Below are 26,744 nucleotides of genomic sequence, written 5' to 3' on the forward strand. Positions count from 1 at the left end.
GGAGAGGACCACCAAGTCTTCACTCATAACTAAGCAATAATAGTGAGAGTTGTGAGCATTCTTGAAACAACCAAAACACATCCCTGGACCAAGGAATGAACACACAGCCATTAGCCACATTCATAGCAATGGGGACTTCAAAGGCCAGTGTGGCTCTAGCTTACTGAGAAATGTGACTAAAACTAACCTTGCACAATGACTGCTGAATGCTCCCAGGAGACTCTTTGACTATTGAGATCTTTTATTTACATAGAAATTGATTTAATTAACTCTCATTTCATACATGGTAGTCAATATTCTGTAGTTACTGTTAGCGTTGGCAAACAGATTGACTCTGAAGAGTGTCAAGAGCTTTTAGAGGTGGACCCCAGCACAGAGTACATGGCAGAGAAGAGAAGAAACTCGATTTTCATGACCTGGGTGCTCCCCCACTACAATTACATATTTATTAACATTCTACATGTTTTAAGAATTTGATTCTTAAAAGTCATTAAGGGAAAGTCATTAAGAAGTTTCATTTCAAAACAGTTTATACAAGGAAAAAATACAGAAAAAATATAAATTCAGGCATCTATGTAACTTACGTAAGATTTTTTTTCTATTCTTGATAGTTTTTTAATTATTTTCATCTTCAAACTATAAAAGGAAGATACCCAAATGCTCAGCTTCTTACATTATTAGAGTGTTATTCATAATTTGCAAACTGAGAACAACTCAAGCACATGGAAGAAATAAGCAAGTGACAAGAGATTTGAGAATTGTAAAACTGATGGCAAAACAATGACCAGCAAATGGTAATGTAAATGTCCTGACCTGCTGAGTCTCCCAGTCCAATCTCTCCCACTCCCGGTGTCCTGATGTCCTTGATATTATCTATTTCTTGAAATGCTAAAAAAAAAAAAAAAAAAAAGAAAAAAGAAAAGAAAAATTGAAACAAAGAAAGAAAACATTAAGTGAGAAATCAAAGTAATTCCAAATACTCAAATAAAAAAACTGAAAATCATAAAGATAGTTAAATGAGATTTCTATTGCAAAATGTTGGAAAAAATATTAAGTAATTTCATTATAATAATTTTTTTTCTAGACCAGATTCATAGCCATAAAACAACATCAAAATCATACAACTGTGCTAGTTACTGGCCAATGAATGAAAAATCAATGAAAAACTAAAAAATTTTTATTAATGACATTTCAAGATACAGCGACAACTGAAATGTAAAAATATGAACTAATTATTTTGGAGCCATCAATTAAATCACTTAAAAGTCATCATATGATTAATTCAGCCATGTGAGCATGCATGTGTGATGCACGAACTCACTCACACAAGTGTGTGTGTATAGCCTGAAGTGATCCTAAGCCTAGTTTTACTGAGACAATTACAACCATTTTTTATAGTCCATGATAGTTTAAAATATATATATAATGCAATATTACTTAGAGCTACAATACTTTATGCAAAACATTCTAATGGGCACTGAAATTTATGGAATACATATGTGTATACATTTATAGAACAAAATTTATGGAATACATGTATATGTATAAATTTATGAAATAAAATTTATGCAATACATAAGCATTTAGCAAAGCATGGTGCTACATTGTACTAGGACACTAAGTTATAGAAGAATAAATACTTCATAAACCCACTGAATAATTTCCAGGCAAAAATACCAACAATAGGAAGAACAAAATAAAAACAGAAACACTCTATAAGTGGTCACTTTATCAGAGACAGACTGCAGTGTCATAACAGCAGAATTTAATTATTGATTTCCAGGAATGTTTGTGCAAATTTATCTAACCTCTTGGAGGCTTATTTTCCCAATCTACAAAATGGCTTCATAAGCTTGTCACGAACCCCATATCTAAGTTTTCAATACATATAGCTATTTTATTATGATTTTATTATTTATTTGTGATTGTTGAATATGTTTTATATGGAGAAGTTCATCAGCTATTGTCTGCTTTTTAAGGTTTGGCCACCAAAATGACTACATTATATGACTTCAAGATGTTTAAGCATTTATTAATTATATGTGGGATCTTGCAACAAGCTTATTAAAATTGTATAAATAAAAAGCTTATCAATTTTTTATCTTAGGTTGGTCCTATATTATCAACCAGATTATGCAGGTCAGTATTTTAATGACAATACTTCAAATTGTACTTTCAGGAAAACAGAATTTCACTTCTGAAATACTGGTCTAACATACCAGAGCTGCAGACTTAGAAGTAATCTAAGACCAGGTGACTTGTGCAACTTCTATTAATTTATATTCTTTTTCATTTTAAAGAGCCTAAATAATTTTGGAATATTTAGATTCTTTTAGAGTACATAAAATGGCAAAAAGAATTACACTCTATAACCAAGTAGGATTTATCCCAGGAATGCAAAGTTGATTTACCATATAAATATCAAACAACATAACATACCATATTAATAAAGGGAAAAATCATACAATATCTCTATAGATGCTGAAAAGCATCTGACAAAATCCAACACCCTGCTTTAAAACCATCAAAACATTAAACAAACTAGCAATAGAAGGAAACTTCCTCAACCTAGTAAAGATCATCTATGAAAAATCTACACTATAATACTTAATGGCAAAACATTAACTGTTTTCTCCTTAAAATAAGGAACAAGAATGTTTGTTCATACCACTTTTATTCAACATTTTATTGGAGATTTCATACAGGTTCACTAAATAAGAAACAGAAAGAAAAGGCATCCAGGCTGGAAAGATAACATTATTATTTTTACTTAGAAAATCTTAAGGAAGTAATTTTAAAACTATAAGAGCTAACGAACAAGTTCAGTAACGTTGCAGGATAGTTGATCAATATATAAAAATCATTTGTATTTCTACACACTAGTAATGAACATTCTGAAAATGATATGAAGGTAACAATTCCATTTATAATAGCATGGAAAGAATAAAATACTTCGGTATGAATTTAACATTAGAAATCTAAGGCTTGTGAATCACAAACTATAAACATCTTTGAAAAAAATTAAAGAATATCTAAAAAAATGAAAAGACAACCCACATTCATGGATGAGAAAACTTAATATTCTTAAAATGATAATATTCCCTAATTAATCTACAGATTGAACACAACTCTTATCAAAATCCCAGTTGGCTTTTTTACAGAAACTGTCAAGCTGATCCTAAAATTCATATGGACATACAAAAAGTCCAAAATAGCTAAATCGATCCTGAAAAAAAAAAAGAAAAAGAAAAAGTTAGGAGATGTATCCTTCCCAACTTCAAAATTTATGACAAAGCTACAGTAATTAAGACATTGTGGTACTGGTATAAGGATACACATATAGATCTAACGGCACAGAATTGAGAGTACAGAAATAAACTGATACATTTGTAGCTAGTTGATTTCTGATAAGGTTGCCCAGACAAATCAATGGAAGGAAGAATAGTTGTCATATAAGTATTAATATATTTTTTAAAATCTGGTCTTTGTCCCTGGTTCCTGGCAGAGTTTCAGACATTCTTGAAATTCCCTGAGTGATAGATGTGCCTTTGTTATGCTAATGAGGTGGCACAGGGTTGTTGCCACAGATGGCCTACAGGATGGGGGAGGTTGTCAAAAGAATAAAAAATCCCGGCCGGAGGCGGTGGCTCACGCCTGTAATCCCAGCACTTTGGGCGGCCAAGGCGGAGGGATCACGAGGTCAGGAGATCCAGACCATCCTGGCTAACATGGTGAAACCCCGTGTCTACTAAAAATACAAAACATTTAGCCGGGCGTGGTGGCGGGCGCCTGTAGTCCCAGCTACTCGGGAGGCTGGGGCAGGAGAATGGCTTGAACCCGGGAGGCGGAGCTTGCAGTGAGCCGAGGTCGCGCCACTGCACTCCAGCCTGGGTGACAGAGCGCGACTCCACCTCAAAAAAAAAAAAAGAAAAAAAAAAAAAAAAAAAATTCCCATGTAATTAGAGTGATGGCATTTCCAGTCCCCTCCTACCTCTGGGGAAAGAAGAAGATCTGAAGATTGAGTTTAGTCACATGGCCAATTACATGCTTATGTAATAAATACCTTGAATAAAAACTATGAACATGAGCTCGGGTGCGGTGGCTCATGCCTGTAATCCCAGCACTTTGGGAGAGCAAGAAGGAGGGTGGATACCTTGAAGTTCAGGAGTTTAAGACCAGCCTGGCCAACATGGCAAAACCCCATCTCTACCAAAAATACAAAAATTAGCTAGGCATGGTGGTGCACGCCTATAATCCCAGCTATTCGGGAGGCTGAGGCAGGGAAATCACTTTAAGCTGGGCAGCGGAGGTTGCAGTGAGCCGAGATCACACCACTGCACTCCAGCCTAAGCAACAGAGCAAGACTCCATCTTAAAAAATAAAAAAAACTACGAACATGAGGCTTGAATTGCTTCCAGGATAGTGAACATATTGCTGTACCAGGAGGGTGTTGCAACCAACTCCATGAAGACAGAAACTTGTGCTCCAGATTATTCCAGACATATCCCGTGTACCCCTTTATCCAGCTATTCATTTAAATCCTTTATAATAAAATGGCAATTGTTAAGTATAGCACTTTTTGTGAGATAGGTAAGTTGTTCTAGTGAACTATCAAACCTTAAAGGGGTTCTTAGGAACTCCCAATTTTGTAGCCAATTCTGCCGAGCAGAAATAAGGGTAGCTTGGGGACCCCACTTGCAGTTGGCCTTTGAAGTAAGGACAGTCTTGTTGAGGACCTTGTCCTTGAATTTGTAGGATCTGATGTTAACTGCAAATAGTTAGCATCAGATTGAATTGAACTACAGGACACCCAGCTGATGTAAGAGAATTAGTGTTAGAACGTAATACAATCTTCAATAAATTATTCTGGGATAACAAAATATCCACATGCAAAAGAATTAAACTGGACCCTTATCTCATATATAAATAAGAATTAACTCAAAATGGATGACATACACCTACATGTAGAAACTAAACTATAAAAGTCTTAGAAGAAAATGTAAATATTCATGACCTTGGGTTTAGCAGTGCGTTGTCAGACACAATACCAACAGATATGTCAAGCAACAAAAGAAATAAACGGATACATTGGACATGAAAATTAAAAACATTTCTGCTTCTAAGGACACTATCGAGAAAGTGAAAAGACAACCTACAGAATGGGAGAAAATATTTGCAAATGATACACTTGACCAGGGACTGACTTACATCCAGAATGTATAAAGAACTCTTAGAACTCTATAATGAAAAGTCAAATAACTAATTTTAAAATGAGCAAAAGATCTGATAGACATTTCACTAGAGAAGATGTACAAAGAAGATGCTCAATATCATTAGCCATTAGAGAAATGTAAACCAAAGTCACAATGACATGCCACTATATATCCACTAGGATGGCTATAAAAACAAGATAGATAATTACAACCACTGGTGAGGCTATAGAGATGTGGGAACACTCACAGATTGCTGGTGGAAATATGAAATGCTGCAGCTGCTATGGAAAGTGGTTTGCAATTCCTAGAAGTTTACAAATAGAGTTACCAAAATGACCCAGCCATTCTACTCCTAAGTGTATACCCAAGAGAAATAAAAACCTATGTCCACACAAAAATGTGTATACATATGTTCATAGCAGCATTATTTATAATGGTCAAAAGTTATCAATAATCTAAATTTTTTTAACTAGCTGACAAATGAATAAACAAAATTTGGTACATCCATTACAGTGAAATATTATTCAGCCTTAAAAAGGAATACAATACATATTACAGCACAGATGAATCTTAAAAACATTTTATCAAGTGAAATAAGTCAGTGACAAAAGACCATATATTGTATAATTCTAAGTATAAGAAATGTCCAAAATAGGCTAATCTATAGAGACAGAGAGCAGATCAATGGCTACCTAGAGTTATGGGGGAACACTGGAGGAGTAATGGAGAGTGAAAACGAGTGCAAAGCTTCTTTTTGTCAGATGGAAATATTTTAAAATTGGGTAGTGGTGATACTGAATAATCCATGAACTTACTAAAAAACATTGACATAAACACTTGGAATGAATGAAGTGTATGGTACATAAATTGTAACTCAACAAACAAGTCTTTTAAAAATTACATACTATGAAACAAAAACACATTAACTTAGTCTCATTATCATTTTTTTAAAAAAAGTACACACATCTACCTTGAAAAATCTAACAATGTTAAGATAATATAAAATAAATGTAGATTACTCCCTGATACATAACATTAATGGCATACCATGGCTAAAAAGTAATAATAAAATGTGTAATAGGAAGACGTTCTACTTTTAAATTGGTCTTCAGAGATTAGTCTTTCAACAGTACTCAAGTATTGTAATACAATCCAAGTGTCACTGTTTCTTTATCAAGGCTTAGACTGTAGAAATATTTTTTAACTCAAAGTATGGCAACTTTTAGAATACAATTTGTTAATAGTTGGAAATCATAGACATTTTAGAATTTTAAAACCATAGAGATTTTTGAATTATCAATTTGAGAATGACTGTTATAAAAGAAAATTTTAGCTGCAAAACCAAAATAGATAAATACATGAGAAAACATCTGCTTTAAAAACATCAAATTTTGAAAGAGGGGGAATAAGAAGGGGATGATTAATAGGGTTCAAAAATACAGTTAGAAAGAATAAGATCTAGTGTTTGGTAGCACAATAGGGTGACTACAGCTCACAATAATTCATTATATATTTCATGATAACTAAAGGAGTGGAATTGAAATGTTCCTAACACAAAGAAATGATAATTGTTTGAGTTGATGGATATCCCAATGACCCTGATGTGATTATTACACATTGTGTGCTCAAATAAACATATCACATGTGCCTTAAAAACATACAACTATTTTGTCTCCATAATAATTAAAACTTCTAAAAACATCAAATTTCAGCGACATAAAATTGAAGTTCCCCACTTCTATCTATTTAACCTTTAATTTTAATATGAATGCATTTAATGAAATACTCAAGAGGCTACATATCCTAAGGGACTAACATTTATCCAATTTCATGATCATAAGAGTTATATGATTAAACAGCCTCAATTCCAGTTATACCGCCTAAGTGTCTAACCTCTCTGTTTAGTTAAAACATATTTTACTATTCAAGTGTATTTTCTGCTACTGAAATTTAAATAAGGCTCCAATCCCTTCTCTAAAGTGTACATGCACATTGCTTTGAGTTAAATTGGGGATTTGTTGAACAGAAACCATCCAACCATTCATCTGTTCATTTACTCAACAAAAAGTTCTTGAGCACTTATTATAAGATATTGCATATAAGATAAGGCAGAATGGAGAGAGAAAAATAACATGTACTTTGGGATCACACAGATGTAAGCTTGAGTTCAGGCCTCAACTTATTATAGGTGGTAAAACCTTTCTGAGACTTAGTTTCCTCATCTTTAAAGTGATGATTAATTGAACTAATGGCTTACAAAACTCAGTAATTAATGTTAATAGTTTTTCTTTTCCTGCCTATTTGAAAGTTAAGTAGATTAATCAGACAAGAATTCTGTGTGTTAGGAGGTAACAGCAGATATTGTAATGTGTATAAATAAATAATGTGAAAAATTACAAGGTAGAAATTTCCAGTGATAAAATAAGTGAGATGATTTATACTAGATATAGAATATAGTATCATCATTATCATCAAGTAGATATAGCATTTATATAGTTAACCACTGAGATAAATACTTATCAAATAACACTAATTTTCTTCCAAAACATTAGTGTTCCAAAGTATTAACTTTGGGAAATAATCAGAGGATTTGTACTTTATATAACCAATGATGCACACACATTCACACATGATATAAAAATGATTTGAAGTATAAATGCGCAATATTACAGTGCTAATTCAGAATTACAGGGATTTTTTACTTTCTTCTTTTGCTAAACTATATTTTCTAAATACTTCTCCAAGAAATTTTATAACTTTCCTAATAATAAAAGGGCTATTAAATAAAGTGACAAAACATACACAGGTTATATATTATTATTTAAATGGGGCAAAAAAAAAAAAGGTTTCCAAAGGTTCTAAGTTGGCACCTAGTCCCCTCATACCCAGTCTTCCACCACAGCACACAGATCTCTACTGGTGCACCCCATCCAATTGGAAGTATCTAATTGCATCCCTGCTAGAACTTTTTCTAGCATTCTGCCTGCTCTTAAGAATAGAAAAGCAACATTTTGAACAGCAGTGCTCATCATATAAACATGAAGTTTCCTCCAAACGGTATTGAATAACCAAGCTTATAGAGTCAGAAAACTATCATTATCTTTGGATTTATATCACATTTTACTCCACTTCCTATGTAGTAGCCAAAAGTCTGAAGAAAACATGTATTGACTTACTGTGCTTCATGTTAGACACCTTATCTACACTGGTTTTTGATTTCACAACTACCCCATGAAGTACCCATGGTTAACTCCATTTAACAAATGAGGATACTGGGTTGGACTTAGTTGTCTATAGTCACATGTGACAGAGCTGAGATTTTAATTCAGGATGGCCTGATGTCAAAATCCATTTTCTTCCCAACATATCACACAAACTCTTCAAACTATGCCTGTGTATCAATTCCCCATTTTGTTTTCAAGTGTTTGCTAATGCATTAAATAAAGTAATTGTTACTAATATGGAAATGAGCTAGTCAGGTTATAGTGAAAACAATACAAAACATGAAGGCCTCCTCCACCCCAGCCATCACTCCTCCTTCTTCCTTTCCTTTCTTTCCGATATAGCACTTGCCATCTCTAAAATTAGTTTTATAACCATGTCTATTTTGTTCATCGCTTTACCTCCAACACTTAAAACAGAGCCTGACTTCAAATAAGAGTTTAATAAATACTTAGTAGATGAATAAATGTATTCATGAGAACATGTGTAAATTCTTCTTTTTACTAGTTAAGTGTCTCTTGACAAATCTACTAGCCTCTTTCAGCTTTTAAATCTCCATTTCTTAATGCAATACTACCTAAGGTTGTTATAAGTTTAAATTTATTCACTCAAAAACTGCCCACTGAGCACCTACTATACGCCAGATACTATTCTAAGCAATGTGATCACAGCAGGGAACAAGACGGACAAAAATCTCTCATGCAGCTTACAGTCTGGTGAGTAAAGAAAGACAAGAATACAACACAATGTATTAAATAGCAATAAGTGCTTTGGAGACAAAAAGTTTGTAGATAAGAATCTGAGAGCGGGATCTGCAATTTTAAACAGGGTGACTAGAAAAGAAGATATATGAGTAAGGAGGTGAGGGATGTGTAAATTGGGGAAAGAACTTTTCATACAGAGTCAATAGCATGACGGCATAGTGTATTTTCAGAATGGCTGCAATGGAGTGAGCGAATGCAAGAGTAATAGGAAGTGAGGGGGGATAAGCCAGGGGGAAGGCAAGGGTTGTGTAAGGACTTGTAGGCCATAGTTAGGATACTGGCTTTTGTTCTTAGAAAAACTAAAAGCCAATGTGAAAGTTTGAGCGTAAGTGGAAAATCAGGTGACTTAGGTTTTAATTGGTTCAATATTTCTCAATGAGGTTTTTATTGGCATTCTGAGTGGACAGCTCCTCTTTGTCCCCCCCCCCCCCCCCCGCCACCAAGCACATGGCAGGCCATTTAGTGTCTCTAAACTGGGCCCATGAAATGCCAGTAGAACCGCCCTGGTCTTTTGACCACCAAAAATGTCCCTATTTATTTCCAGGGCTATGTTAAGAATAGACTTAACGTAGGTCAGGGTAGAGTCTATTTTCATATTCCAGGCAACGGTTTATATTATCTTGGGCCAGAGTAGCAGTGGTGAATGTGGATTTTTTTTTTTCTGCACAGAGGTTTTGCCAGTGGACTGGACGGGGGTATGAGTGAAAGCTAGGAGTCAAGGATGACTCCCACATGCTTAAAATGAGCAAATAGAAGGATGGAATTACTATTCGCTGAAATTGTGAAGACTGAATGTGGGTGGAGCAGATTTAATGGAAAAAGCAGGCGTTCATCAAGGCACGTTACAAACTACCATGTAAAAGCGATATATCTAGGTTTTATGCAAGAATTTCGCGAAATGAGGGAATGGGAACTAGTTCTGAACTGAAGGATTTTGTTAGAGCATGTTTTGGGAGGGGATAGGATTAATAGAAATAAACATTAAATAAGTGAATAAATGATTACTGATAACTAGTTGTAATATATTAGCTCTTCCAAGCAATTAGATTATGCTAAGAAACATTTAAAAAATATATAGCCCAAAGGATTGAATCTAATTGTGGGATTTCAAACAATACATGGTATGGTGGTAGGCAGGCTTTTAACATTGTTAAAATCACACTGTGCCCATATTGCTTGGAATAGACACCCTACAGTGAGACTAAGACTGAACCTTGGGAAAACAGTGGGTGATACAACTGTCCGGCACCCCATACTGACTAAGCATCACCACTTTCAACACTGCAGAGTCAACTGGTCAATATATGTGACCTTTTCTCTATTCATGGGTAATTCGAGGATTTCAAATGAAAAGCCATGTCCAGATATTATTTAGATGTTTCTTCATGTGTTGAGTTGAGTCATCCTTCCAGACAGATGAAATTATTTGAATGAACACAATAAACTGATTGGTACAAACACAGTTTAGAGTTGCTAGGAGGAAATGGCTGATTGCATCACTGTTAGAACATTTTCCAGCATTCTGCCTGCTCTTAAGAATAGAAAAGCAGCATTCTGAACAGCAATGCTCATCATATAAACATGAAGTTTCCTCCAAAAGGTATTGAATAACCAAAGTCAAAGAGTCAGAAAATATTCATTATCTTTGGATTTACATCACATTCATGAACACCATATCTCCAGATTTCTTATTAATATTCCCCATGATTAGATACAAGTGAGGTATTTACATTCCAAAAGAAGTCCCAGGCCTGGCACAGTGGCTCACACCTGTAATCCCAGTACTTTGTGAGTCCAAGGCAGGAGGATTGCTTGAGGCCAGCATTTTGAGACCAGCCTGAGCAATATAGCAAGGCCATCTTTATACTGAAAAATTTTAAAATTAGCCAGGCATGTTGGCATGTGCCTGTAGTCCCAGCTACTCTGGAGGCTGAGGTGGGAGGATCGCTTGAGCCCAGAAGGTTGAAGCTGCAGTGAGCTATGATCACACCACTGCAGTCTAGCTCAGGCAATACAGTGAGACCCTATCTCAAAAAAAAAAAACAAAAACAAAAAACAAGAAACATACACAAACGAATGAGTTTTGCTTCCGTTAGAAAATGTCTTCACGTTTCAGACTGACTCGACCTATTGTTAGAGATGCTTTTTCTGTGACACTACTGGTAGAGAACTGGACGCGATTCTTCAGGCAGGTGGCATCTCCAATCACCAGTTAGCTAAAGAACTTAGAAGCATTATGCAAAGGTGGTCGCTTGAACTAAAGTGGAAAGGAAAGAGATCAAGAAGCAGCAGTGGTAGACAGATGCCCCACTGGCTTCGCATTGTTGTTTCGCTGGAAGGACATAGTGTGTCATAACGAATTACCATTAATTTGAGCCAGCAGTACTATTAGATTGAGCCCGGCAACCCAGGATGACAAACAGTGCCTGCAAGATCATCTAATGAGGGACAAGGCTGCTTCAGTTGTGCCGCTTCACTCAATTAGTGGACAAGGCTTTTAATGCTGCTCTGCACAACTAAAGCAATTTTGATTACTTAGAGCTAAGTCTCCATTTAGAATGTTTCGGAAGCTGACACAGTTTTTGTTTTTTGTTGTTTTTTTTTTTTGCCTTTTTAAATATAAATTATCTAGAGAGTATTTGAATGGTAATAAGCTATTTGAAAGCCAATCACATTAATCCTTATTTTTGCTTAAGTAATAATGAAATATATTTTTTAAAACTTCAAATGATAGAATTTACTCTAGCAAATGAAATGTAAATAAGATAGCAAATGATTAAGAATATTCTGAGGATGTATGTGTGTGTGTGTGTGTGTGTGGGTGTGTGTGTGTATGCAGGCACTATGTGTGTCTCTCTGTGCCAGAATTACAGTTGGTGAATTTCACTTCATCAGCCAACATTATCAGGAGGGTTGCATATTTATTCTATATATCCACATTTTTAAAAATTTCCAGATCTTGCCTTCTTTGGCTGGGAGCATTTATATCTCATAGCTTTTGATATAGGGAACTGATGTTTCTACTTCATTATTTTTTTCACTATGTCACTGCATGAGCACTGATAAGTGCAATGGTATGACTTATTTAATATTGTGGTCATTGATTTATCTCATAACTAAAACCTTACCCACACAGAGGCTACTTAGGCTGAATAAATTCCTTCCATTCTCCTTAGAAACACACAGGGTGCTCACTCTCTCTTTACACAGCATTATCCCATCTTCTAGTTTTCTATTTAGTGTGGTGAATTCTCAGACTGCCTCCCCTGGGTGAAATTTTGCTTATTTAATTATAAGGTCATTGGATAAAAGAAATTACTCAAGTGCTAGACACACAGTAGGTATTCATACATTTTGGTTATATCGAACACAAATTCTACCCAGATAAAAAGTATAAACCTCATTGTGACACATACATACCCCCCGCTTTCTTTCCTTCGCTCAGGTGGAAGGGAATGTCAGGACCAAAATTTGAGAACATGAATCTCTAGTTATACCTAACCCATCACCAAAATCAGCTTTCCTACCAGTAATTTTTTTTAAAAGCTCAGTGCTTAAAGGAGGTCCAATACAAGCCAATTTTTCAATGATACACACAGTCACATCTTTGTTTCATAAAAGCACTATAACAACCCAAAAAATAAAGTCATTTAGGGTAGAAAATTGGAAAAAGCTTTGAAACTTTAAAACTTTTGGGCGGCAGGAAAAGCCATTAGTTGAGTAGATTAACAATTACCAGAGATTTTTTTCCCCCACTTAGAGTTATATTTCATTTTCTTAAAATAATTTCAACAATGGCTAATTTCTTGTTTCCAAAATAGTTAACTCCAAAAGCACATGCTACACACTCAGGGGATCTGGTTACACATTAGTAGAAAACTGTACATCGTTGTCATTGTTGATGTTGTAAATAAAAATTAAAGGGGAAAGACAATATGGTTCATTAGGAAGCAAGTAATATTTCCTATAATGGTGTTATATTTTTAATGATTGTAATGACTTATAAACCGGCAAATAATTTGCACAGATTCTATATCCCCTCTTCCCAGAATATATAAGAAATCACATCACTGACTCAAATTATAATTGTAAAAGTAGAAAAAATGATTAATAGTTCCATTTATTCTCCTCTCTCGCCAAAAGGGGTGGTAGGAGAAAGGGAGAAGGAATTCCTGTTAGTTGCGGGAATCAAAGAAACGTAAAGTTTAAGTACTAAATATAGTGGGATAGTACCAGTAATATGTACAAGTCAGTAGGAATCAATCTCTTAAGTGCTTCCCCCTTCACTTCTCTTTGTTCTTTAGGAGAGTATTGGCCTGAAGTACCATTAACAATGATTACCATTTGGCTTTCCATCCAAGTTAATATCTAACATCTCAGATATGTTCTCATCTTCGATCAAAATTTACTTTTAAAACATATATGATATTCTCATGGTTCAAAAATAAACCATGTAAGATAACTCTGGACTCACTTCCATCCCCATCCCATTTATTCATTCACCCCCACACAATATACATTATTATTTTCTTGATTAAGGCTTATACTTCCTGTACTATTGCAGAAACAAGCAAATGTATGTATTTATTCTTACGTGCCCTTCTTTCTTATGCAAAAGACAGCATTCCATATATACTTTTGAAGTTTTCTTTAAAATTTCCACCTAACAATCTTTCTTGGAAATGTCTCCATATTAGTGCATAGAGATCTTCCTCATTATTTTATTTATTCATTTATTTATTTATTTATTTTGAGATAGAGTCTCACTCTATCCCCCAGGCTGGAGTGCAATGGCGCGATCTCGGCTCACTGCAACCTCTTTCTCCCAGGTTCAAGCAATTCTCCTGCCTCAACCTCCGGAGTAGCTGGGATTACAGGCACCCACCACCACGCCCAGCTAATTTTTGTATTTTTAGTAGAGTTTGGGTCTCATCACATTGGCCAGGCTGGTCTTGAACTCTTGACCTCAGATGATCCACCCGCCTTGGCCTCTCAAAGTGCTAGGATTACAGGCGTGAGCCACCACGCCCGGCCTGTACAAATACTTCTGTAGCAAGAAACAACTCTTAACTTTCTTTAAATTTAGAACTTATATTAGGGGTTTCAAAACAGTGATTGAATGAATGAATGAATAAATAAATCTACTAGATCCAACAGCAGTCTGACACAAGAGCTTGGGGATCGCTTTCAGCAAATATAAGCCTGATTTAGAGTTCTGAAGGCAGGCAGGTGTATTTAGCAATAGCTTTTTCCTACTCTTCAGAAAATGAGACAGGCTGGAGATGAGGTAAAAACCACCTTTCCTGCAGTTCCTATGTAATGGACAGGGTGCATCCTGGTTTGTGGCTTGAGGCTGCTGTGTGTCCAAGTAACACATTCATTCTGTTGTTGTAACCCTTACAGGAATGATGACTAATGCTTTGATGAAAAAGCAGAGGTCAGACAGCAAGCCCAGAAAAACCTGCCAGCACCAAGGGGGTGTCCTCAACAAGCGCCTGGGGGACATATTATTCTAACTGAACGGACCAGAGCTTCCCCAGGAAGGGAAGAGGAGAGAAATGAAGAACGTCTGTGTTCATGTTTGCCAAAAACAAAAGTCTGAGAAATCTCTGAGAGACTCTACGTGGGAGGTGAAATTTACCTATTCTAAGACCATTGTTGATTTTCCTTTTACCATTGAAGTGGACTGAAATATCACTAATGGTGAGAGGAAAGCTCAGAGGTTCTGTTAAAGAATGTGAAATAGGTTAATGCTTCTGCACCAAGATTTGATTGACTGTTAATACCAGGTTTTAAAATTCACTTGTATCATTTATAATACAAATACCTGATTCACCTGCATTCTTTTGGTGGGGGGCGGTGAGGGAACCTGGGGTGTGAATGGCCTCCTAAGCAGCAAAATCATTGCTAATATCAGCATTTTGCTGTCTCATCATCTAATTATCACATATAGGGCACTAATCGAAGCACCTCATTTAAAGTGGGAAAAGCTTTGCTAAGGGCAGATAATTCAGCACGGTATCCTTCGATGAGTACTGTCATCTCAAATCCTCTTTAAGAAGTAGGTATTGTGTAACTTATAAGTAAAATAAAAGCAGAGTTTACTAATAAGTTTCATGTTCCATTTTTTAAAGTCTCCGTAGTCACGATCATCCATTTTCCCCAAAACTGCCCTGTCACATAATAATATGCATACATACAAAACTTATTTCATGTTTAAAAGGCATCCCAGAGAGATGAGATGTGGATGGGTGTGAAGAGTGGATCTGGGGAACCGAATGGGTGCAGATGTCTCCACTGACAAAGAGAAAGGCATATGGCTTCCTTCCTCCCTGGTGTGCCTGGGTCTCAGAGAGAGCTCTAGATTTCCCTGTGATAAGCTTCTGCTTTCGAGCTCCACTGGGAAGATATTTTGTATGCCACAGAAAACCAAGATGTTTGCATTCCCACCAATCCAGGGATAAAGCATTTTCCTCATACAGACACAAAACATACAGTATATGAATGTTTAATGGAGGCTAAAACTGGGAGAGGAACAGAAAACAAGAACAGAGCAGGTTAAAAAAATATCTGGTTTCTCTCTATCAAAATACTAATTAAAATTCATGTTCATGGGGATGATTATACATATGTTTTTGAACTAAAAGTCTAACCTGGCACTATTTTTTGGCCTTATTTTTGTGACAACATTTTTCTCCATATGGCATGAAGTGAATCATTTTACATCTTTTTTTAAGCTCTATGTGTTTTTCTTGTTGTCTATTCCCTCTTCTCCCACCACACACACACTGGCAGCCGCTACCAAGTTACCAAATGCCAACTCAACCCTGCAAGCTGGCTGCATGGAGCTATATAGTACTGGCATCTTCCTTTCTTTGCAGAAATATTCTGTGTGTGTGTGCATGTGTGTGCGTGTGTGTGTCTGTCTCTCTCATACATGCATGCATGCACACACCCCACATACATACCATTGAAGCACCCTGAATATTTCTCCTTCATTTCCATGCTAATCTTTCAACTCCTCGGGATTCTGCCCAGCTTCCAGTGGGTGTGCGGCACTGGCTGCTGGCCTGCTGCAGAAGACCACACCAGCTTATTTGGTGCCTCTCACCCCTGGCCTTCCTTCTCCATGGCATTCTGACAATTAGTGGTTCACTTAAGAACCGCTATAAATTAATAGTTAATCGAGCCCATATAATTAGTTTAGTCACAACAAAGTGCAAGATCCATGACTGTCCAGTGGTTCTCCCCACAACCCCAATCTCTCGTTTTAAAAATTACAGCAATCCATGTTCCCACTTTTGCAGACAGGAGAACGCTCCTTATCTGTAGTGCAGTCACACCGCCTGACCGCTTGGGTTGTAGATGGCACACGTTTTGTACACGTACTGCCTCCACCAGCATCAGGCACTGCTGAGTTTGTGTGGAAGGGCAGCAACTCCACCTAACAAATGTAACTTTAACAACAGTAAAACAACCTAATAGCTTAGCATGCCAGGGGGCTAATGTGGCGGGCCATTTACTGCTGCACTAAATAGCCCCGGTTTGATTCTCATTGCCAAGTGTCGAACTGAGAATTGCAAGGCAGGAGTAGCTCCTAATTCATTAGATAAAGGGGGTCATTGCTCATAGGGCTGGGGAAACTGTAGAAGCATAAGAAAAAAAAATAAACAAGGCATTCCCTTTTCAAAGGCCATCAAAACCCGGGCTAACCATGGTCAGGAAAAGCAGAGGCTGCTTTCTTGGCACTCATATGCTAACTTCTAACTTTGGGTAAATATGCTTTGTTTTGCAATGTTCATCTGGAAAGAGACTAGAAGAGGAAGGGATCCTAATATTGAGCCATGTCATTTATTATTTGTAAATCACTTTGACACCCTTGGAACAAAAGCAACAACACAAGAACAAAGTATATAATTCAGCCTTGGCTGTAAAATGAGCCACTGACATGTCCCTGCCAGCTATTCCGCCTTGTGTGCCCTGAAAAAGTTGCTATGGATGGTTGTGACCCGGCTAATAGGCTGGGCAGGAAAAAGACCGCTAGCAATAAAAGGGAGAACAAAATTCTTGTTAATATTGCCACATCTGATAATATTGTCTTTCTTTTTCCTTTTTATTTTTATTCCAGGCAGTTATAAAGAGTTCTAAGCTCAAACTGCCCTCAATGGTCATCATAAGGTTATGTGGACAAAACAGTTCCCCTATCTTGTTTTTTAATAGAAAAGAGAAATCATCAAAAATTTCAAATGAGATCCCTAAAATGGGACATCTTTCTTTCCTGAACATTAGCCCTAAAACAACTGATTTCTCTAATTCCTGCCATCACTCAGGTTGGCCTTGAATTACCTCCCAATAGGCCTCCCATGTGCTTCTAGATGAGAGTGTGTAATGGGGGATCTGTTAATTAACTAGAAGCAAAGTTGCACGGTGGGGATCAAACACTGGATACGTCCTAAAACTCCCACAGAGAAGATGAAATGCAGCGCAAACTTTAAAGACTTCCCGTCATTAGCTGAGACCTTGCTGCTCCTGGCCCAGACCCCTCCTGTTTCTGAGAACAATGAGGACAATGATGGCAGAAATGAAATAGTGCAGCCAGGAACAAAGGAACTAGCTATTTACCGGTAGAAAAAGAAAAAAAAGCTGGGGAAGGGGGAGAAAAACGGAGAACTTTCTTTTTCTGTGGTTCCTGTCTACTTTTAATTAATTTATGACTGCCAGGGAATTGCACAGGGAGCACACCCAAGCGCATTGTACCCCAGCTCAGTGTTAATATACGTAACGTCTTCTGTTTACTCCCAGGAAAAGTGCAACCTGCTGGAGAAAGAGAGGGACTCCCAGGAAGGAGAGAGAGAAGAGGTTGGAATGAAAGAAAATGGACAAACTGTCAGGTTGAACTTTCACACTTAAGATCAGGGTTCAAACTAGAAGATGATAAAAACAAAGGAAAACAAAGCCAACACCGTTCCAGGAGTAACATATCCTCTTAGATCACTGTAAAACACAAGAACCATGCCCTGACACAAAGCTCAAATTTTGCAATTTTCAGAGGTTTCCTGGTAACTTTCATATAAATGTACATAAATATCATGTCAATAGCAAAAGCACATAGTCATGATATTGACTTCTTATTCTTCCCTGCTTCTTGACAAGATAAATGTAAAAAATGGCACTGAAAATTGAGAGGACAGCTGAATAACAAAACCTGACTAGTAAAGAACATGGTCCTCATTTTGCATTCCCTGTTTTTGCAGAATTCAAATCAGGAGCTTTTCCGTTATCTAAATCACAGGTTTCAATAGGATTAAGAGAAGAAATAAGAGAACCAAAAAGGTGCACAGAAAGGCAGCTCTGACCTTTGTTACTTCATGTTGAAGCTCTTACTTTGAGATGGACCAGTAGATGAAGAGAGCCATTATTCAGAGGAGCTGCTCTTGCTCTTCAAATTTCAGTTAATATGACCACACTAGAATTATTTTATTTTTAAACTTCAGTAACAAGGATCTCTTTCCTGTTTTCAACTCACATGTTTAGAATAATCAGTGGAAACTCTGCAAATGGATGAAACAAGCAAATCCCCCAGGACTGTTTTGTGACTGATTTTCTTACTTCTCACCTATCTAATATGAAGGGTTTAGATTTTGCTAAGCTCAATCATAAACTCAACTCTAGGGGGAAAAAAGTCTTAAGCATATGGTTCAACCAACTGAAAATGCTATACAATCAAAAGGAAGTATAGGCTAGAGTTTTACCATTAGCTGCTTGTACATTCTAACCAGTATTAAAGATTAACTCCAAAACAAAGTGAAAGATACACTGTCGGTTACTGAGAAACTTATCTAATGTCTCTACACATATACTCACAAAGAGTAAGGGATTCCTCACCACGTTTTGTGATTGATACAACTATGCCGGTTACCAATGCTGATATGGCAGAATGGCATAAAAGAGTAGGAATGAAAGGGCCCACAGTTATATTCCTTCCACCTAAAAACTAACTGTGTGTCTTTGAAAGCATTATGTACTCTACTTGGTCTCAGTTTCCTTGAAGATGATAATTCTCCTGATCACTTCATAGGGCTGTTTTGAGTGTTGAATGATATATATCAAAGTATTTTTTAAAAGTCCATTTACTTTCAGTTTGACTGTCCTGAACTGTTCCTAGAACAGTGCTGGATCCAAAACAAAAGGTATTCAGAAGCTAGGAATCTACTTTAGGGTTACCAATTTCTTTGTGATTTTATAATTATCTTCAAACTTTCTGAACAAATTTGTAACTCAATCTAGGAACAATCACTTTCTAAAATCCACTTCAGATGATTCCATCTTGCCTTTCATTCACCTGTGTTTTTTCTTTTTTTTCCCTGTCCACCTACCATGGTATCTTGTGAGCAGGCTTACCATATTTTCTCCAAAGACAGTAATGGCTTACCTATTTTTTACTTCATTCATCAATTTTCATCTTCCTGTTTATGTAACATTCTATTCACACAATATTCTCTAAAATTCTTAATATACTTTGCTAACCTTTCAGAGCTTCTGAAATATGGGGATAACTCCAGAAATTTCCTTACATTTAACAAGAGTTCTATAGGTAGCAACAAAATCAAAATAACAAAGAACAATGACAGAGCCACACTTATGGCTGTAAAGATGTAAGAACGATTTCTTGACACAAAGAGAAGCATACTAATACTTAATACTTTCAGGATTCGATTAACCAACAATAAGAAAGTAAATCTATTCCTGAGACAAGGAAGAATCCTTCAAGGGAATAATCCTGATCATTAAGATCACAGTTGCTAGAGACATGCCCCAAGACAGAAAGGCAGGCCAAATATTGCTGATTTCAGGCTCTAAGAATGACTTGATATGAGTCAAACCTCCTGATTTAATGAATAATTCTATTGGTTAGATATCTCGGCAAGGGAAAAACGTATGTAACCTGGCTTTCGTGGTCACTGCAATAGCTTTGAGAAGTACCTGCATACCACTCACTGTGTTGGTATTCTGTCCGGCCTAAGTAATGTTCACATTTTTTAAAAAGTATTTTCCACTATTTAGAAATTGAGACATTCCGTATAATATCCATACTTCTGACACTTAAAAAAGAAACTTGGATGATCTGTCAATGCTATGCCCACCCTTCCACATGGAAGCAATCTACTGGTATTAAATGGAAGCCACCACGTGATAAAAACACATAGCCCTTGGGTTCATCCCAGTCCTCACCAGTCCATCTGGCTCCTGTATAAGTTGAGTTGTTGACACCTGAAGTTTTTGAGTAGGCTTTAGGGGATTGAAGCAGTAAAATATTCAGAAACTGTTCTCAGAGCATAGATTTCACAGCTGTTCCCTCTTATGCCTAACTTCATGATGAAAGACAAAAATATGAAAACCAATAGAAAATACAAGATAATAGTCACACAAACGAAATGAGAAAATGGATAATGTTTAAATAAATGCAAGAAAAATAGGATAAGGGTTAAAAACTTTAGAGAACATCCTAACCAATATAATAATGTGAATAACAATGAAAATATAAAAAGCACACCAAGAAAAGCTAATCAATACAAATTATAAAATTGTAGATGATTATGAAGACAAAACAAATATAAAGAAAAATTAATAAGCAAAAAGTATGCCACAGAAACCATAGCTTAATACAATGAACTAAAATTATGTTAAGGAAACAGAGGCACAATTACAGAATTGAGGATCAAAGAATAATTGTGAAAATGTGGAAAAGGGAAAAAGTTAAATTTAAGTGGCAAGTCAGACTTCAAAGTTGCACATACCTTTGTGTAAGCAAACTTTAAGTTAGCTTTGGACAATCTACCCACACAGTTGTCTTTCCAAATGAGGGTTTTCTAGAAGGCAACACTTAGTTGGTAAGGTTTGTGAGTTCTCTGAATTTGGGACATCCAAAATAAGACTGCAGTGAATGAAACTGTCAACGTTGCTATTTGTCCCTACTGGGATATGATGCAGCCAGCACAAGGAAGACCCATGTGCATATTTGGCATTAAGTAACCAGACAGGTTTTTTAATAGATCCCAGGAGAAAACAAGCTGGATAATAGAATCATGTGTCTTCAACATGCTTGAGGATGAACAGATCAAAGATCAGAACTTGTACCATGACTTTTATCTAGGAAAATGTACTCAAAATAATAAAAGAAAGGCACAACTTGCTTTCCAAACTATCAAGAACAATCTTTAGGGAAACTTTGTTTCATGAGCTCTTGGTTCATATCCAGTTTGGGCTGTCCAAATCTACACACGGAATCCGAGGCCAACTTCCTCATACTTCCTATTGTGCTAGGGCAGTTTCTGCCTACTGTTCTATAATGTGTGCTTGGGAAAAGAAAGATAATTTTAGTATCAGTTGAAAAGGTCATGCCAGAGGACCTATAATATTTCACTGCATAATTGAGAAGGCAAATATTTTGCAAAATCATATTTGATCATTTATTTTTTCAGTGGCACAAGAATCTAAAGGATTCTGTGTGCCAGAATTTCTGAAATTACTGACATTTACCATATAAACAACACAATTTTTAAAAAATTTCAATCAGTAGAATGTAAAGCTTCCTAAAATACATCACATATTTACCTATCATGTTAAAGAGAGAGGGCTAAAGATAACAATCTTCGTCACCAAGCCTGGAGTGCAGTGGCACAATCTCAGCTCACTGCAACCTCCACCTCCCAGATTCAAGCAATTCTCCTGCCTCAGCCTCCCGAGTAGCTGGGATTACAGGTGTGCACCACCACACTTGGCTAATTTTTGTATTTTTAGTAGAGATAGGGTTTCACCATGTTGGCCAGGCTGGTCTTGAATTCCTGACCTCTGGTGATCCATCCACCTCAGCCTCCCAAAGTGCTGGAATTACCAAAGTGCTGATGAGCCACCACGCCAGCCAGAATGACATCTTTTGATGGCTTATAGTTATGCTAAGAAATACCACAATTATATTTTGAAGGATTCTTAATGTTTAGAGTTGTTAAATGCTACAGTGATGGTTCTCAATAGGGGTCAATTTTGCCCCTGCCCAGGGGACCTTTAGCAAAGTCTGGAGACAATTTTGTTTGTCCCAAGTGAGGTGGGAGTGAGAGGGGGTGCTTGTGGCATCTAGTAGGCACAAGCCAAGATTGCTGCTAAACATCCTAAAACACACAGGTCAACTTCTTCCCCATAAGAATTATCTAACCCAAATGTCAACAGTGCTGAGGATGACAGAACCCTGCACTGCAATAAACTGGAATAGTCTATTACGCCTGCAGTATTTGCATGAGATTTTTGTTTTGTTTGTTTTGCTTTTTAAAATCTCCTCTGTACTGTCTCACACTAAAAAGACTTCAGGATGGCCCTTCATCTTTCTGATTTGCTACATTATTCTGCTGTGGCTTGGAAAACATTTTTTTCAAGCTTCAGACAATCATATAGCCTATGAAAGATGACATTAGAGCTATCTTATGAGTAAAGCTTAGCAGCTCAGAGGCATAGAGTAATAAAATAATTCAATATTTTCTAAGCTTATTTTGGTTCATATCTAGTCAATTAGTAGAGGTAAATAAAATAATTGAATATTTTCTAAGCTTATTTTTGGTTCATATCTATTCCAATTACTAGACTAGGTCACTGGACTTCAAATATGTGAAGGAAAGTTTCTGGTTTATTCAAAACTAAAGAACCAACTAACAAATGAAAACTCATAAAACAAAATAATAGAAACCCTACATTAATTTGTACTCTACTAATATGACTAATAATATCTTGAAAAAGGTTGAGCTAAAATGTGCCTTCTACTATGAGTAATTATCATAGCCAAATCCATATCATAAATAAGACCCAGAGGAAGGGCAAAACATTTATCTTCTTAAGAAAGTATCCTTTATTATACGTACTTAATTTTTTATGAATTTCATTATAACTAGTGATTTTATATGTTAATGATACTTAAGTCTCATCTATCTCTAATTTTCCATAGTCAACTTTATCTAGTTTATGCTTTTGAGACTAATACAATTAAATTTTTTTAAATAAAGCTACTTATATCCAAGACTTTCCTTTTAATTAGTCAAAAGTCTGGAAATTGTAACTAATAGACAACTTTGCACGATCCATTCTGGGAGTAATAAAGAAGTAACAGGCTGGGTGTGGTGGCTCATGCCTGTAATCCCAGCACTTTGGGAGGCCAAGGCGGGCAGATCACAAGGTCAGGAAATCAAGACAATCCTGGTTAACATGGTGAAACCCTGCCTCTACTAAAAAAAAAACAAAAAAATTAGCCAGGCGTGGTGGCGGGCGCCTGTAGTCCCAGCTACTTGGGAGGCTGAGGCAGGAGAATGGCGTGAACCCGGGAGGCGGTGCTTGCAGTGAGCCTAGATCGCGCCACTGCACTCCAGCCTGGGCAAGAGAGTGAGACTCCATCTCAAAAAAAATAAATTAAATAAAGAAGTAACAGTGATGAATCAGGTGAAAGAACTTGTGTCCTTCTTCTCATATCTGTTAGTCTATGTACCTAGTGCTGAGAGGTGTTGCTTGATGTTCTAATCCAATACGTTCATCAATCAGACTACACATTAAATTCATTAACTTAATGATATGGAGTTACCACCTGTAAATTTGAGAAACCGTGAAGCTGAAATTTAGAATTTCCATAGGAAGAAGTTTTCAATTCCAGATTGTTGCAAGCTAGCATGGAAGAAATTGGCCAGGAAGCACAAACAGCTAATTTCTGATTCACTGCAATTGCCACCACAAAGGCCAGTCTTGGGCTGACTGATGTACACAGGACTATTTCGTTACAGTTTCCTTATCTTCTAATTAAAGACTCTGAAATGCAGTTGTGGAAACCAGGGAAAGATTATAAGCAAGAAGCAGAGTTGAATTCAAATTTGCAAAGCACTTGGTTGGCAATAAGACATCAATTCTTTGTTGAATTGAATTCAATTCTTGTTTCGAGTTCTTCAGCCTTTAACCATTGGGATTCTAGCCTGTGTTTCTGTAATGATTCACGGTAGAGGGGCTTGAAGGCATGAGTGCAGGCGAAAGTAATAAACACATGGGGGCACTGAGAGGAAGGTCAATCCCAGCCCCTCAAAAATAGGTCAGTATCTACAACTCAAAAAATATATATATATAGATCTGGAATGCTCAGTGAATCCTCTAGAAGCCTAAAACAGAGCATCAGTTGGGAAAAGATTAAGAAACTTTGCTATGGTCTTTTGATCATTAAAGGTGTACATGTCTACTAGAAAATGAGAAGCTGCCAAGAAATTGATAATTTTTGATGTAACAACTCCAGAATACAACTCCCAGCAGCTTATGTATGTTCTGAATTTACCATATTAGTGGGTATGAATAAATGTTATTGGGCATACATAAATTTCAGGCCCCTACTGGAAGTCAGGGAAGCTAAGGCATTTGATTAGTATCTTAAGAAGGATCCCAAAGAAGGATCCCTTAATACTTCCTGAGACAGAGTTCCCAAAACATGCCCTGAGTCCTGCTCTTCTAAAGTTTGGGGCACTAGGATACTCCAATATCCTACAACTTTTTGAAAAACACCTGGCTAGTTCACTGTCATATGGAACCAAATGAACCTTAGTTGATTAATTGAACTTTAATTGATCAATATGAAAGTCATTAATAATGTAAGCTTTATTCAGGTATGTAGATTATTGGATACTAACAATAAGCATTCTAAAAACCAGAAGTTAAAGTTTAATTTGTAATTTTCTTCGAAAGTTTAATTTGTAATTTCATTCAATCTAATCTAAAATGTGAACAAACTCCAAGCCTGGAAGTCAAGTCGTAAGGCTTTTTTTTTTTTTTTTCATAAGCAATCTTATAAGGAAAAAGGTAACAATTATGAAATATTTGAATTAGTCAAGTTGTATTTTTCTAAACATACATAATGAACTTATTTTGTTTGCTATTGATAATATACTATTTTATTTAATTACTTATTTTATATGTACTATCTTGTTTACATATATAGCCTATGGAAGTCATTATGGATTAACTTTGCCTAATATTTCCAATGAATTCTCCATAGCATCAAGTACAAATGATGATCTCCTAGGACAGTGGCAGCTTCTGAGAACACACAGGAAAGTGACCAGGGAAAGAATGATTCCATCTCCAGGAATCCCTGGTGCTCTTCAGAGCCCAGACAGGCCCCTGCTGGGCCATGGTAACTGAGAAACTGAGAAGCAGATCCAGTGGTCCCTATGTTGGCAACCTCAGCTGAAGAGGAACAACTCTCTCTATAATCAAGGTACCAAGAATAAAGAGCAAGTGCAAATTATTTATTTTCTTACTTTTAGGCTCCTTCTAGGATAACAAAGAAAGAATTTTGTATAATAAAGGGCCATGACACAACTACATAAATTTCTGAGAAAACATAAAGTTGCTGAAAGAAAGGATTACAGATGAAGACGCTTTAAGAGTAAAATAGAACATCTTTTGTCTCCATGGTGGATAGCAGAGAGGCAGAGAGAAAGAGAGGAAAGGAGGTAAAAAGGAAGAGGAGGCAGAAATAAGACTCATCTATAGGGAGCCATGCTCTGCACTAGGCACTTCACAAGAGTAGTTTTTTGAGTTTTTTGTTTTTGTTGTTGTTTGTTTATTGCCCAGGCTGAAATACAGTTGGCATGACCTCAGGTCACTGTAGCCTCGACCTCCCAGGCTCAGGTGATCCTCCCACCTCAACCTCTAGAGTAGCTGGGACTAAAAGCACATGCCACCAATGTCCAGCTTATTTTTTGTTGTATTCTTTTTAGAGATGGGGTTTTGCCATGTTGCCCAGGTTAGTCTTAAACTCCTGAGCTCAAGTCATCAGTCCTCCTAGGCCTCCCAAAGTGCTGGGAGTACAGGAGTGAGCCACAGTGCCCGGCCACAGAGTAGTATTACTGCCATTAGTTGACTTGTTATGCTGCTTGAACCCTACTGCCTGGGCTCTCAATTTCTACCTTCTTTTCTGTCCTCTTAGATCCTACATAGCTTACATAATCCAAATAATGCACCTTGCTTTCAACACAATAGCAACCTAATTCCCATTTTGCACATGGCATGTTAAAGTGTACTCCAAAGCAGGACTTCTGCCCATCTCTCACATTCAATGTCACAATAGAAAGGCTTAATCACATATAAACTGCCTCTCCCAACGTTATTTTATTTCCCAATTGTTCATTAACGTGTAGGCCACAAGAGCTAACAAAGGTTTGACAAATGAATAGATCTGCCTTTTATTTATAAGCATCTGTTGATATATTAACTACAATAGAAATACCACATTTTGGTCAGGGTGAGACAAAAAGGTAACAACCTTCAGAATCCCAACATATCATCATTCAATATTGCATTACAATTGCTGTTCAGAAGAGGTTCTGAGTGGAATAAATATGAGAAGTGGATTACTGCACTCTACTCAAAGGAAGTATTCCTACCAAATAATAACTGCAGTAATTGATATAACTATTTACAAATGCTTAGAATATAGATGCTTGGGCAGTAGCTCACTGAATCAAAAAAA

General features: G+C 36.6%; 1 protein-coding gene and 1 long non-coding RNA gene across 9 annotated transcripts in view; one reads left to right on the forward strand and one right to left on the reverse strand.

The window, feature by feature from the left end:
• SOX5 (SRY-box transcription factor 5) overlaps window positions 1-26,744 on the reverse strand; it is a 1,038,078-nt gene that overhangs the window by 686,423 nt on the left and 324,911 nt on the right. For all 8 annotated transcript variants that reach the window (XM_054445328.2, XM_054445330.2, XM_054445334.2 and 5 more), the window contains one exon: window positions 814-888. The gene's annotated coding sequence lies outside the window, so the exon portion shown is untranslated. The remainder of the gene's footprint in view (window positions 1-813; window positions 889-26,744) is intronic.
• LOC129010813 (uncharacterized) lies at window positions 10,747-25,409 on the forward strand. The gene is made up of 5 exons (XR_008493062.1): window positions 10,747-10,799; window positions 14,603-14,829; window positions 15,153-15,260; window positions 18,002-18,058; window positions 25,266-25,409. It is a non-coding gene; the product is annotated as an uncharacterized LOC129010813 (long non-coding RNA).

This window comes from Pongo pygmaeus, chromosome 10 (genome assembly GCF_028885625.2).
Source record: "Pongo pygmaeus isolate AG05252 chromosome 10, NHGRI_mPonPyg2-v2.0_pri, whole genome shotgun sequence".
Taxonomy (NCBI): domain Eukaryota; kingdom Metazoa; phylum Chordata; class Mammalia; order Primates; family Hominidae; genus Pongo; species Pongo pygmaeus.